At 34.3% G+C, this 16,746-nt stretch overlaps 1 non-coding gene across 1 annotated transcript; it reads left to right on the plus strand.

Moving 5' to 3' along the window:
- The first annotated feature begins 8,843 nt into the window (after window positions 1-8,843).
- On the plus strand, window positions 8,844-8,915 carry TRNAE-UUC (transfer RNA glutamic acid (anticodon UUC)). The gene has a single exon. It is a non-coding gene; the product is annotated as a tRNA-Glu (tRNA).
- Window positions 8,916-16,746: the final 7,831 nt, after the last annotated feature.

A 16,746-nucleotide genomic window follows, 5' to 3' on the forward strand; every position in this document is an offset into this window, starting at 1 on the left:
AAAAGTAAACATTAAATTTTTTTTATACAAATACAACTACCCTATATATAAATAAAACTAAGATTTCTAAATTTAAATCTCTCTCAACTACTATCCACTATCAAATCAGTTCTGTCAAATTTAAATATCTCAACTACCAAATAAACAAATCAAGGTACCAAAGTATTTTAAAACTCAAACACTAAGACTACACAAACTTGATTTACAAACTTTGGTTTAGAAAAGTAATCAAAATATTAAAGTTTGATGCTTTAAAACAAACAAATATCCAAAATGTTCCTAAATTGCAAATGATTTACAAACTTTTAATTTAGAAGAGTAATAAAAAATTGAAGTTTGATGTTTTAAAATAATGGTTAATGAGCATCTAAGCTTCACATAACCAAAAATTCAGGATCAATATAATGTTAATGCAATGCACACATGAAGAACCTAAGATCATTATTATTAGATTTGTAAGCAGTGAAAAATAGGTTACTAAGCATTGTTTTTGTGACTTAACTAAAAACTGTCATAAAACAAAACTGTAATGCATTTTCAAAGAGCAGACACAAAAATCATCACAAAATTAAGCTATTAGTCATAGAACAAACTCTTGAAACTAAGTGCAGATATAACTTACAATTGTATTGATCACCTCCAAGCTCCAACTTCCCTTCTCGCTGACATAAATACCATCAAGGAACTTCCATATATCCTTGTTCTTGACATGACATTTCTGTAAAATAAGGCAAAGAAGAATCAGCCACTAAATGATTTGAGTGTGCAATGAACTTTATATGTGAGTGTGAAGAAGACAAACCTTGTTAATAAGGGCATAAGACCGCGACACAAGTTCAATATCATTTCCATCCAAAACTAACTCATCCTCCACTTTTCCAGATCAGGTAATAGAAAAAAATGAATTAAAAACAATAGTAACTCCAATTCCAATTTGTTCTTTTTTTTCTCAATTAAGTAATAATAAGAAATTAAATAAGAATTAGATTATCTAACACATACAAAACAGATATAGTATATCACTTTCTTATTTTTAATATATTCATTTAGAAAAGTAATAAAAAAATTAAAAAAACAAAAAGTGTATCTACATAATAGGAAAAAAACAGAAAAAAAAAAAAAGAACCTTACTGCATTACAGAGAAAAAAAGAACTTCCAACAAAGAAATGCATGAAAACACAGGAAAAAAAACCTTACAACAAAGATAAAGATGTATGCAGAACAGGAAAAAATACATAAAAAAGAACCTTACCATAATAGAAAAGATTGAACAAACAGAAAAAAATGGAACAAAGCACTACAGAACAAAAAAAAATTAGAACAAAGAAAGCATTAAAAATTACAAAAAAAAAAAGCATAGACCTGCCAATAAATCTACTTTTATCCGTTGGAATCTAATTTTCTCTTACCTTGCTTCTTTGTATGAGAAAAAGAAAAAGAGACCTCACTGAAAGATTCTTGACAACGAAATAAGAGAAATTAAATTAGGAGATGAAGAGACATAGAGGAGATGAAGTGCGTAGAGGAGATGAAGAGTGTAGAGAAGATGAAGAGCATAGAGAAGATGAAGAGTGTAGAGGAGATGAAGAGCGTACAAGAGATGATGAGGCTAGGGTTTGAATGAGAACGTGAAGAAGAGATGGGGAGAGAAACGATGAAAGATATGGATGAAATTAAGAGGAAAGTGATTTTTTCTTTTTTATTTTGTAAAAACATTGAACCCCCGATTTACCCCATTTCTTAATCCCATTAAATGCCAAGCCCACTTGATTTCAAAACCAGGGTCTAAACGGCCCCTTAGAGTTCTATTACATTTAGTATATTTTATAATTCTTTTGTAATTCGATTGTGTAGGATAACTCAAGAAGATACCTCAATAGGACAACTCTTGTTTTGCTTCTATTTACCCCTATCTATGCACATTGAGAAAGTGAATTGCACTATTGTCTTAGTTATTGTAGGTTGGTTGGAGGGTTTGTATTACAATTGAAGTGCTTTGATTATATATGATGATTATATATGCATTACTACCTAATTGGGTTGTAGGTCCCTTGTGATGTTTTTAAACCAGAATATTTTTTTAGTTCCTATTCTTGATTTTTCCTCCATGCCCCTCTAATGGCATCGTTCTACCATCGGCAGGATGGGACACTTCTTAGGCTTTTCTCTTCTCCAATGAATAATAGGTAATTTAGTTCTTGATATCCACATTCACTTTGTGTTATGAGGGAAGGGATTGTTTGTTCTAATTTCTTCAGATGTTTGCTTAATTTCAATATGTGAGCGAGAGATATGAATTCAATTCTGCTTGGTCTGTGTCTGTGCGAAGGATTGTTTGTTCGCTAATTTAGAAGGAGATGGATGGATGGTTGGACGTCCCTCAGAGGTGTGCTGCTAAGTATATAGGGCTTAGTTAGATTCGATGGGCAGCATTTATTCTAGTATGTGCTGTGTTGTTGAAGTGTGTTGTGTATATGCTGTGTTATTGAAGTGTGTTGTTAAAGTGAATGTGTTGTGTTGTTGAAGTGAATGTTTTGTGTCGTTGATGTGTAGAGTCATATTCTAAAATTTCTTTTTCTTTTCTTACTAGGTTTTGCAAGAATCCATTAGAACAGTGAAGTCATATTTGCAGCAATTCCTTGATGTATAGACCTTTTTGTAGGTTTGGTAGCAAAATTTGAGTTCAAATGTACTTATGTAAATAGCTTATTTGTACCAAAATGTATATATTCATTGCTTTATTGTACAAACACTTTACCAACAATTGTATAGATATTAGAAAGTGTATGTTAAAGTATATATATTAAAGCGTTCACCATTTCTTTCCATATGGGTGTGTTATTGTATAGTACTTTGTGATTGTATTGGCCTGTGTAATGGCAGGGCGACAAGAAAAACAAAGATTCAATAAAGAATAGGGCAAGAAAAACAGGAACTGAAAATACAATTATGACATTTAAATCTAAAAAAAATTGTCATCGAAAACATTTTCTTAACAGTTAATTAAAGTCATGATAGGTGAAATGATGACAGTTAATAAGTGTCATAAATGATAAATAATGACATTTAATATCTGTCAAACAAGATTAATAATGACACTTATTCGCTGTCATAAAATATAAACAATGACAATTATTATCTGTCATAAATATAAGCAATGACAGTTATTATCTGTCATCAAATCTAAATAATGATAGTTATAATCTGTCATAAAATAATAGATTCGTGATATTTATTCTCTGTCATGAAAAACACATTTCGTGACAGTTTTCTAGAACTGTCATAAAATACTTTCCATGACTACCACATCAATGCCTGCAAATAACTGTCACGAAATCTTTCTATGATAGAATTTAACTGTCATCATAGGCCCTTTTTCTACTAGTGGATGGTTGTCCCGTCCACTGGGAGTTACTTGCACCAAACAATTTCTACAACAAATATCCTCGCGATCGAATAGCCATTGGGAGATTGTGGAACTCTTAATGCCGTCGTTGGGAGAAATTTATTGAAATTGTTTGGTACTATTTTCTTTTTTTTTTTAATTTTTTTAATTTTTAACTCAACAATTGTATGCATTGAGAACAATATTAATGAATCAAATCAAATGATTTCATACAAATAATGAAATTCATAAACAATGTTAATCTACATATATATTATTCTTTGTTATGGAAATTATAAAAAGCTTGCAAATTAAAATGGTCTACAAAATGCTTTAATTTTTTTCTGAAGTACATGGAAGAAAATGCAATCTCCAAAAAACATGTCCAAACGTCATCTCCAAACAATAATTTACCTATAACCATATTAGATAAAACATCTCATTACGATATTGAAACATCCTATGGTTCAACAAAATGAACAATAACTTCATCAAGCCTAAAAAAAACAAACGGTAATAAGTTCAACCCACCCCTCACAACATTCAAAGAAGCAAATTACTTTAGAAAACAAACAAAAACGCCACTCATGGTTGAATAAGAAAAATACTTAAGAATTCAACACATTATTTTTTCCTCAAAAAAGTCATGTCGTATTTGGATGTAGATGGAATATGAAATGGTTATACCCTAAAATTTGAAAGCTATAAACTACGATTGTGCGGTGGGGATTAGTTTTTTATGACAAGTTAAATTGTGTTTTGAAGTTGCCATTGGAAAATGAGTTTTCACTATCTTTTTGTTGTAAAGGTAAAGAACCTTGAACTACAATGTAACGATGGAGACGAGAAGATGCAAAAATGTCGACAAAAGATCGAAGAGTCATGGTCTGTTGCAAGGGAGGAAGTCGCGAAATGTAAGTCAACAAAGGAGATCATAAAAGCTTTGACTCTTAGGGTAATGTTCTCTTATATCTCTCTTTATTTACTTTAGAATATAAGTCTAGGGCACAAATGACCGAAGAGAATGAATTTCAAGTATTTGCCATTTTATTCATATCAACTTATTAATAATTGTCATTCCTCTTCTTTTTCTTTTTCTTTTTTTTCTTTCTTTTTTTCACTCTTGGGGTTAAATTAAACTAAATTACAAGTCTAGTATTGAAAAAAAAACGTCAAGGTATTCATATTAGAGAGTTTGGTTGTAGTTGGGCTATGAGATTTTCAATGATTTTGTATGATATAGATGCTAGTTTTTAAGGAATTGATTACTGTTAGTTTCTTGTGCTCAGCGTTAGTTTTCTTGTGCCCATTTGGGCTTGAGAATGAGCTTCTATAGCTCTATGTTTTTGCTGAGCTACTTGCACATCTCCCTTGGTGGTGGCATTACAAATAGAATTTGTTGGGCCTAGTATCCCCGAAGAAATGTGAGTTGTGTAGATAGGATGGACTCAAATAAGTTCTTTTTAACACTAGTGAAGTGCATTCAAATTCAGGATGATTGAAAGCTTGTCCCCTTCCTACATATTTGCTTTGTTTTTTACTATTTATTAGCTATAGCCTATGAGTCATGTAACACAATGCCCACAATATTTTATAAAATGTAAATTGTTGAAACAGTGAAACAGTCAACAACTGTAGTTAGACAAATATAATGCTCTTAACAACAGTAGATAGAAGAATAAGCACATATAGTAGAGGCAATATTAACACAAGACATTGTTAACCCAGTTCGATGACATTGGATCTACATTTAGAGGGTCCTTGAGTCCTTAACTCGAGATCATTGGGGATTTTATTAATTTAATAATTTGATGATAAGTACAACCTTATGATAAACAGTGTAGAGTTTACAATGTCGCTTTTACTCTATACATGTAATGACCCAACTCCTTATGCTAAGTCGAAGTCATTACTAATTTAAAAGATAACTAAAATTTCTTAATTTTAAAAAAGAAAAAAATAGAAAATAAAACAAAACCTCCAATACTTATTTAAATCATAAACCAATGTTTGTCAAGTAAAAATATTTAAATAAAAACCTAACTCGGGCCCTATCTAGTTTTAAAGAAAAATAAGTAAAATGAAATAAAATAAAAATTGTGTCAGACCAAATGACATAAAGCGGAAGCAACAATGATTCCTATGGCTCGTCACGGTCACTTCTTGTCATTCGCCAGCTTCCCTATGGTCTTACCTCTACCTCTGCCTGTAAAATTAAACAAGAAAGAGTGAGTATAAAAATATACTCAGAAAGGGACCTACTACTAGTCTCACTAGGTGCCTGTTAACTTCCTATTAGAGTCTTGTAAAGTGGTACCCCTAAACTGGCACGTTTCTGAACACGTGCAAATCTGTGATTCCGTAGGACATATCTGGTCTTCAGTGAACCCAAAGGAATACCTAGGACAAACTGGTCTTTAGTGTACCCGAAGGAAATACTAAGACAATCGGGCTGTGAGTGACTCCGTCGAATTACTCATAATCATGTCTATGTCAATGTCTATGTCATACTGGACTGGTGATCCCATCGCACTACACAGTCATAAATGGTGGTAATCCCGAGGGACACCCATGTGAGTAGGACTATAATAGATGAAACTAACAGTACACCCTATCCATAGCATGTAACATGTCATAAAATTATCATAAACATGGCATCACAAAACAATCTAGCATACTTAACCAAACATCGTAATCATAAGCATAACATGACGTTAGTCATCAACATCAATCATCAATACAATGTCAGTCATCATAAATAACATTGAGTTATGCAAATTAGCTATCGTCCATGCAAAACCATACACACATTCGATCCCTTAATTTAAGTCCAAAGTCTAGTAGCAGAATCTCTTACCTAGAGATTAGTTAAACCGAGATTTTCTTAACAGTCATGGTCAAGTTTCTCAAAGGAAAAATCCTAAGCAACAAGGGTAAGTAACTAAGTTTAATAATTTAACTCACATATGACCAAGGGTCCAAAAATTAAGTTGGTTTAACTTACCCAAAAATCGAGGTCGAAAACGATTTAGACTTAGTTGGACAAATTTTCAGCTTGGTTTCCAGTTAAATCTAGCCAATTTAATCCAACAATTAATTAATTAGAGTCTGAAATTAATATTTGTTGGGCACTAACCAAAACCCGCTCAAACTTACCAAAAATTAGGAAGAAAAATAGCCAAAATAGGTTTGGTGGTTCAAAATGGTCAGGCGGCTCGGCTCGGCTCAGGCTAAGGCTGGCAGCGGCTTAGATGGCTCGCAAACACAGGGACAGCTCAAGTAAGGGTTTGCATGCAGCTCATGTCAAAAATTGCTCTCAGTGCTGTTTTAGAAGTTCTTGATCTTCCTTTCATAGATATAGCAGTTCATTAAGTCAAAGGGAGAAAATTTTGGTTCTTTGTTGTCCTGACTTTCAAGAACCCCAGTTAGTAACTCATAATCTATATCAACTGGTGTGAGATAGATATCATCATCAACTTTTGTCTTGTGCTTCTTTAACTTCACAACTGATTAAAGCTCTCCCATAGCTCTCACTATCACTATCTGACGTTTTCTCCTCGTCTTATAAAGTAATGGTGAGACATTTCTTCTTTATTTTAAAAAAGGTAGCATTCTACTTGAAACTGCCTATATCCTTTACATTCATGACATTTTACACTTCTATCAATCTTGTCAACTTGTGATGTATTACAATTGTTTTCGTGTCATCTAGAGAGAGGATCTACATTTAATGATCCCGATCCTGAATAGTTTGAATTACTAAGAGCTTGATTAGGCTGAGTTCCATTCCCTACAGACTTCTTGTAAAACGTATTCTTGAATTTTGTAAAGCGACGAGATAACAATGTGACAGCTTCTACGAGATTCTCCTCAGAAGTAGGTTTCTGATCGTGCTTTGAAGTTTCTTCACATACTCCTTGAAAGGTAATGCCTTCTTTCTTCTTCTTACCATGGTCATCGAAAGATAGCTCAAATGTTGAAAGAGAGCTAAACAATTCATCTAACTTCATGGTGGTAATGTCATTGTCTTCCTTGATGGCAGTTACTTTCATATTAAATCTGGCAGATTGAGATCATAAAACTTTTTGCACTATCTTAGAGTCAAAAACTTTTTCTCCAAGAGAAAACCCGTTTGGTTAAAATTTAAAGCTGAAAGACTTTAACTTTTGAAGTTCCTTCATAGGCAACTTCCAGAACATTCCATGCCTCTTTAGCAGTGGTACAGGTATTTATGAGTTTAAACACATTTTGGTCAACTCCATTAAATAATACATTTAATGCTCGTGAATTCCCAAGTGATGCTTCATCCTCTTCCTTGGTCTAGGTGATTTCTTGTTCTCGATCTATCTTACCTGCAGAATCCTTGGTAGACGGTGGTTCCCACCTCGTAAGGATAACCTTCCAACACTTTCTATCCATTGACTTTAGGAATGCAATCATTCTTGCTTTCCGGTAGGAATAATTTGCCCCATCCAGCATGGGGGATCTTGTTGTTGAAGTTCCTTCGCACGCAAAATCAATAGAAAGTAGATAATCTACTCTAATACCAAATGTTGAAACATTGAAACAGTCAACAACTGTAGTTGGACAAATATAATGCTCTTAACAACATTATAGATACAACAATAAGCATATATAGTAGAGATAGTAGTAACATAGGACATTGTTAACCCAGTTTGCTGACACTACATCTACATTGGGGGCTCCTTAACCCCAGATTGGAGAATTTATTGATTTAATAATTTGATCGTAAGTACAGTATTATGATAAACAGTATAGAGTTTACAATGTCACTTTTACTCTATACAGTAGTGATAATTCTCATAGAATATAAAGTCACATCACAACTAAATTTAGGAGTGATTAAGTCAGATAAAATCTTCCCCTCAATCAGTTTCTTCTTGTATGACTGATTGAGAGTTTTACCGATGAAGATCTCCCCCTTGATCAAGTTTCTCATCAATCATCCGATCAGGGTTCTGCACAGACGATTACTTCATACATGATCTTCATAAGGATGGTATGTGATATATATTTTCCACATTAATGCACTGCGTAAAAAGAAAATGATCCACGGTAACACTTACTAAAGTCGACACTCTACAATCTTGAGACCACTGATTTTACTCTACTAATCTTCTTCACCACTCCACTAGGAACAAAACCAACCTTATATATTTCTTCTGCAAAGAACGACAAAATGTGAATCTTTGATCGTATCTTCCATAAAAATTGGAACAATTAAACAAATTATTTTTATATCAAGAATATCCAGTTAATATAGTACCAGCGGCAGCAACAGTCTTTGAATAAAATGATATATTCAACTTCTCAAGCACAGTATGTCTCACAATATCGACCTCACCAATAACACGGCCCACAAAATTTAAACATAAATGTTCGCCTATGTGCTTTAGGATTGCTAGGAATGGTAAGACTATTCGCCTTGGCTTTTTGGTCCCTTTCGTCCAATGGTTAGGACATCGTCTTTTCATGTCGAAGACACGGGTTCGATTCCCGTAAGGGATAGGTACTCAATCACGGCCGCTTTTAGTCTGAATTGCTGAGTGATTGCTTGCTATCTAGCTTCAAAAGGTGGTCCGGAAGCTCCCCCAGCAAGCAAGACGAGATCACCACTTTTCTCAGTAATGGACTTCCTTTCATTCTTCCTTACTTAGCCTGAGATCTCCTTTCATAGATTGAAGAACCTCCAAATCTCCATGCATGCCTTCTTTCCACATCTCTTTTTTTCTAAGTAGAGCATTTTCAGGTACAAAACGAAAGGTCAAAGAAGTGAACTTGAGCTCAATCCAACACAGACCATAGGACAAGACCCATTTGATTTAGATTCCGGTAATGCGGGTAGAGATGTGGATAGTAATTAGACCTATCATTTACAAGCTTGCATGAGAAAAGAAGAACTCTAACGGAGCAGCAAACCTTGTCAAATTGCAGTTTCGCTAAGTGTGCCTTCAGATGGATTGTGTTTTGCATCTTCATGCAAAGATGTTGATAGGAATATATATTTTAATAAATATCCACGGTTAGCGTTGAAGCTTCAAATAGGGTTTTACCATGATTATTACAAAGACATTACCAATAAAACAAATTAAACTCTCTTTCTTGAAGAAAACAAACTTCTATTGCATTATTTATTTAATGTTTATGTGTTTTATGTGTTTTAATGTTTTGAATTAAAGGTGTAAACTACACGTCTCTAGTATATATAAAAGTATGGATGATAAAGAAACTTTTTGTTTCCACTTTTATTCTTTTCTTAGTTTATTTACTTATTTCCTAGTTGATTTTATTATAATTTTTTTATCTTTATTTTTCAACTTGAAATTAATTATTTTAATCATTGTCTCGTTTTTTCATATTCGTAATCATCTAAGGTTTTTAATAGATATTTAGGTATTAAACATTTATGGATGTTGCTCTTGGAATTTTAATTGACATTTTCATTCCCCCACCCACCCCAAAACTCCAACTCAGTCATTCTACCCTTGCTTCCTTCCTCTTACGCTTGATAGATTATGTGTTTGTCTCCCTACTTTTTGTAGAGACCCTATTGTCTAAGTCTGACAATCCTTTCCAAACTCTTGAGAAGGGTAAATGGAGATCGGTGATTCAACTTTCCATTACTGGTATCTTTCAGACTCCCCAACTAAGTATGACTCTAGATGTGCCCTTCTTAGTTTTAGGTTGACGCTTGATCTCTCTCTTACACCTTGATTCTGCAACAGAAACACTCTCTTTCTTCCTCTTACTTCTGCTTAGAGTAATACTTCCTTCCCAGTCGTTCGCTAACCATTCAGTAATTATTAATCTTCCTTTTATTTTTTTGTTTTTAGTATATATTACCATCTCTTTATTATATTTCTATTCCACCATGTTAAACCTATTATTTTATCTCTCAATTATGTCTCTTTCATTTTAAAGGTTCATACAATTTAATTAGTGATAATTTTAAATCTACCTACAATTTGTCATTAGTAATAGTTAATAATGATTAAAAGAGTAAACATAATGGCAAAGTAATGACATAAAGACATTATTAGACGTTTCATAATGATATTCAAAGGTCTCAAAATTAATATTTCAATTTTTATTTCATATGTTTCTGTTTGTTTGTCTTCTCTGCCAATGTCATTGATTATTTATCTATATATTTTCCATTTTTCTATCCTTTTGTCATAAATTAAAGAATAAGGCTTGCATAAGGACATAGGTAGAGAGAGAAAAGGAATCAAGAGTGACAATTTAAAAGAAATTGTAATTTTGAGTCTTTTATATTTAAAGAGACGTAAAGTTTATCTTGCATGCAAGTACCCTCCAATGTGGCTTGTGCCACGCCTCGCCCCGCCCCAAATGTCACTTCCTGCGTCCAAATGGGGGCGTGTCGCCTAGACATCCATCACATATCTCACCACGAGGTGACACGATGAACTCTTAGTGAGAGGAACAATTCACTTCAACTTGTCTCATCGCGAAGTTTTTACCGGGCTTTAAAGACTTCTCTAACTCATTATAGTGGAAATATGTGACCTTTAAGCTTTTCTCCATCACCTAGTACTCTTGTCATAACACAAATTCATTTACTAAGCAGTAAGTATAATTAATAATGCAGTGGAATAAACATAACTTCTTCTTTTATTAACTTAACACCTTACACAGGGTTCACACTTAAAAGTTACATTTCTTTTATCACAATGCACAAAATTAAACCTAAGTTCTAATCCACACGTCTTCCTTCATCCTCAGGGTGCTGCTCTTCGTGTCAAGGTCCTTAGGAATGCAAGAACCCTGTTTCCATCCTTCTCCTTGGTCACCCAGCAACCATTTCAGGGACAACCTTTAGGGCTTCCTTTCCTTGGCTTAGTTCTTTCACTCATCATTATTAGCCTCACAGAACTATGATGCTACCCTCGACACCTCTTCAAAATTGAGTTGTAGCCCCTGACATTAAGGAGTGAAGTTCTTACCTAATGACTCCTTAAACGTTATATGGAATGGCACGACTTGCTCACCGCACAAGTTTACCTAACAATCCATCTTTCCCTCCTATACTTGGCTTCTACACCTGACATCCATTCTTTACTTGGCTTCAATGCCTGACGACCTGCTTATGTAAATTATGTTGCACAACACTTGCTTGTCTTAGATTTGTGTTTCGTGTGTACGGATTTAGTGTTGATTTTCATTTACATTCTTATGCATGGGTTTGCATGATTGAGATGTGTAAATTAAATTCACATCACAAACCTCTTTACGCAATGAGTCATGGTCATTACATATTAGATGCTCACTATGTCTCTAGGTTAGAGCTATACAATGAAAGGTGCAAGCTTTTGTCCTCGTGTAGTTACTAAATCCTCGTTGAGTACAAGTTTTCCTATCGCTTGCCCAAGTGTAAGCGAAGTGATAGGTTTCTTGGGTAAGTCAGGGTCGAACACAAGGATTAATATCAAATCATAACTATAAAGCTTGCATCTTCATCTAGGTGGTATATAGTATCTATACAATATAAAATAAACATGTGTTTAAGCACTAAACCTACTATCTACATTAGCGATTATGTAAATAAGGTGGTAAGAAGGGTAAGAAAATGGAGAATGAACTAACTTTCGTTAAGAAAATATGAAGGAATCTCTCTACATTGTAAGTGGTTGAGTTACATGGTAAGCCTTGATGCAATAGAGATTGGTTAACTAGTTTCTAATTAAGGTGAGCACCTTTTAGTGCCTTAAACACCACAGTTGCTCACCTCTCGAGAGGCAAATGATAAAGATTTGTTAACCGATGGCTATCTAAAAGTGATTACTTGTAACACTTATATTATCTCTCTTTTAAGGTTGGCAACCTTTAGGCGCCAAGTCACCACACTTGTTCTCCTTTCAGGACACAAAGGATGGAGGTTTAATTGCCAAGATGGAGTTTGTCTCCAAACTTCTTCTTACGCGCATTAGTTATGCTACTTACACTCTCGAGTAGTTGGTAACAAAAGTTGGCCAAGTGATGAAGAATAGCTCAACTAACGCAATAAACCTTATAAGTTAAACTTCTTATCAAGAACTTATCATAAACCTAAACTACTTATAACACTTTAACATATGAATAGTAAATACATGATAGATTGAAAAAGGATAAATATGCAATATAATAAAGAATATAGGCCTTCGGCCACTGTAAAATATGACCATCATACATTACAATGAAATACACAAATGGAAACTAAAGAGGTGAAAGATATTACAAGTTAGGGGGAAAACATGGTGAATCTGTCTCTAGTTTTCTCTCTAAGCTCTCACTTACAAGATTGATCAGAGAAAATGTTGAACTTTTCCAAAAGGTGGAAATCCTAAACCCTAAACCCTAAGCCTTTCCACCGGCTCTAAAGGAGCTCTCTAGGCTCTAACTCATTCAGGCCAAACTTTGGTCGATCCATTCAGATGTATGGCCTCTTTTCCTCGGTTGAGGTGGAGGTTTTATATAGGCTACTTGTGGCAAGAAACTCCTATTCTTTCTGTGCATGTCGGTGTTGACTACAGTCTTCTCGTTATTCTTCTAATTTTTTCAACATCAATTCTTAGTGTCGCTACAGCCTTGTCAATTCACATTGACTCCAACTACCATTCCTGTCTTCTAGTGAATCTTCATCGCGTGCTGATGTGGTTCCTCGCCTAAAAATGTTTAGTTGCTTAACAAGCTTCATATTGTGTAGCACATGCTCCTCGTTCTATACCTTTCTTCTTTCCTTTATAATTTAGCGATAAAACACTGAAAAAATAAAATAAAATAGGCGTGGAGATTTATGTAAGTTGTATTCTCTTATATTTATGAATTTAAGATAGAAGCTATGCTTTTTGACATATTATCATGCGCTTTGATTCCATTGTTTGACCTAAAATGTCATAATAACTTGTATTTCTATAAGTTATCAACCTAGAGAGAGGAAACATAAAACGTAAGTCAAAGACTTAGTGAGTGATGGGTTTAGGAAATACCTTTTTGGGGAATACAACAAATTCAATAATAATAATCTTAATCTCATGAATACAAGTATTTCATTGCATCAACACAAGTTTTCAGTACAATTTACAAACACGGTGATCGTAAACAGTTCTACCCATTTTAGTTCATCAAACATTAGTCATTCACTATAGGGACCTGGGATTCTCCCATCCACATCTAACCACTTGGACCTAGGATTCACCTCACCAACATTTGCCCACCTAGACTTGGGATTCACTTCACCAACGTCATGCGTTAAACCTGAGATTTGAACCAGTGTCTTCAATAGACTTGGAGTTTCTATCAGTGTCTCGTAACACTCAATCTCATCTTAGACCTGGGATTCGCTTTCACAAGCATCTCATCGCTTGGACCTAGCATTCACTTCACTAGCATCTCATGATAGACTTGGGATTCGCTTTCACCAACATCTCACATTTCATTCTTTGCTTAGATTTGGGATTCACATTCACTAACATCTAGCATCAAGAACACAACTCATTCTCGCTCAAACCTGGAATTCACTTGCTCCAACATTTACCAGCCTAGACCTAAGATTCGAAACCAGTGTCTCTCATTAAACCTGGGATTTCCACCAATGTCTTGCGATAGATCAGTCACCATTACTTGTTACACAAACAACACCAACATTAAGTGAGAGACATTAGCTCAATATATCACTTTTAACACATTGTATCGATATCGCACAACAAGCATCCACGAAAGAATTACAAAAGAAAGCTTTTCATACAAACATTTATAAAATACTTTCTTCATCTGTAAAGATCATAATTACAATGTTTATATGGTAAACGAAATGCAATCATTTAGAAAGACCATTCATTCATGGATTCATTCACAAACAATCAATTATTTATAAGGATCAGTCACTACAACACTTACCATCAACTCTTTCTTCCTTTGACTTCCGGCTTCCTCTTCTTGCCTAGTGGTTTCCCTCAATCGATTTTTCAGTATTCCAAAATCTCATCTCAACAACTCAGTAAAATGTTTAGCATTTTTTTCCATTTTCTTCTGACCTTTGGTCCTATTTATAGCGACCTTTCACATCCAAGGGTCACTTTCACGCTTTACACGTGTCACCTTACTATTTTGTCATGCTTATTTAGCTAACTCAAACTCGACACGTAAGGGAAACGACAGTTGCGATTAGACATTTCCCTTGAGACGCTAACCTTATCTCCTTGGAAAGCTAAACTTCTTTAAATCGCCTGACTCTCTTCTCGGGAAGCAACAGACATTTACTTTCCCCAGAGGTCCATGTAGTTACCTCAACCGAACACCCACCTCATCGCCATATTCTTAGGTGTAGGTACTTTCCCCCGCATTGCTACCCTAATCACCTAGTCCTTAGCGTTAAATGAAAGCTTCTTCTTCACCAGCAACCTTAACGCGTTACCTACTTTAGTGCGATGGCTCTTAGACTCAAATACTTCTTTTTGCATCACCCTTTCTCCGATCACATCCTTCTTCACAAAATGCCTCTTTCTATACTTGATCAAAATAGCGTATCCCAACAAAGTTCCTCTTTAATAGGACTCCTTTTTGGATCAAGGCCTCACAACTTAAGGAACGAGCACTTAATTTTGGCATTGTTCATTTATTTTGGTTCATTTTTATTTTACACCTCAAAGGTTTATAGGAAAAAAAACAACATAAAGTTCAAGTACTTTTATTTCTTAATCCTTTTCTATTTTCATGATGGAAGTAACTATTAAATTAATGTCTTGTATTATGGTTTTCTGTTTTCAGCAAGATCATAGAGGTGAGGGTTTTGGAGTAGAGATGGAATCGTTTATGACAAATGATGAACTATATAAAGAGATTCAACTATTGAATAAGGTCGTTCGATGAAAATACTTACCAAGACATCACCCTTATAGGAGACAAAAGAAAGCATTTGATGGCAAGTAGGAGAATAGGACACCTCCTTTTCCTTTATCAAGTGAGGTAATCTACAATAGACTTAAGGATAAGACCTTTCCATGTGGTAAAAGGTCCAGTAAGAGATTGAATGAAAACATTTTGAACGACTACTGGAAGAGGATTTTTGCATTCTTTGAGTTACCATACTAGAAAAAATTGCATGTAAGACAGTATCTTGATGTTATGAATATTAAGAAGAATGTATACATGAATATAATTAGTACAATGCTTGACATACCAGGGAAAAGTAAGGATGGACTGAGTTCTAGACTTGATTTGGTAGAAATGAACATTCAACCCAAGTTGGCCCCTATGTCCGATGGAAGTAAAACTTACATACCTGAAGCATGTTATACACTTTCAAGAGAGAAGGTCTCTATCTATAGAACTTTATCTGATCTTAAGGTTCCAGAAGGTTATTCATCGAATTTCAAAAGTATTGTATCTTTAAAGAATCTAACGTTTATGGTCTTAAATCACATGATTGCCATGTTCTAATGCATCAACTTCTATAATTGCATTACGTGAAGTTTTACCTAACAATGTTAGAGTGGCTATCAATACATTGTCTTCTTTTTTCAGTGTTATTTTCTCCAAGACTTTGCTAATATCAAATTTAGATAAATTGCGGCAAGACATTGTCGTAACATTATGTTTTCTTGAAAAGCACTTTTCACCATCATTTTTCACCATTATGGTACAACTATGCATCCACCTTGTGTGAAGGGAAAAGTTTTGTGGACCCATATACATACGGTGGATGTACCCATTCGAAAGATGTATGAAAGTTCTAAAAAGTTATGTCCGTAATAGAAATCGTCTGAAAGATTGATTATAGAAGCACACATATGTAAGGAAGCTGTTGAATTTTGTTTAGAGTTTCTATCTAGGCTTGACCCCATTGGACTAGGATCATTTACATCTCGAGAGGAAGGTTGGACTGAAAGACCGTTATCTGCTGGATCATCTATTACACATAGTCAACTTCTACTAAAACAAGCTCATCTACACATATAAGAAAACATTGAAGAAGTTCAGTCGTATAAAGAGTATGATTCATTACCTTTGAAGTGACCTTTTTTTTCTTATCTATATTCTTTAAAATAAATGGTACTCACTATTTTGATGTCGACTAGCCTTACATAGGCGGCATATGGAAATATTGAAATCTTAAAACCCACGAAGGGCAAGAAGTGAGAAATGGTTGTGAGATTAGCACAATTGGGCAAGAAGTGAGATATGGTTGTGAGATTAGCACAATTGATCATTCCCTAGCTAGATACGAGATCATGTATGTTGTTTAGATGTATTTTCATGTTATTGACACATAATATAAAGTACGAACAACCTTGTCTGACTATGATCACCATAATAGGTCATGCTTGAAATCCACGAAGGT

Source organism: Cucumis melo, chromosome 1 (genome assembly GCF_025177605.1).
Source record: "Cucumis melo cultivar AY chromosome 1, USDA_Cmelo_AY_1.0, whole genome shotgun sequence".
NCBI classification, from domain to species: domain Eukaryota; kingdom Viridiplantae; phylum Streptophyta; class Magnoliopsida; order Cucurbitales; family Cucurbitaceae; genus Cucumis; species Cucumis melo.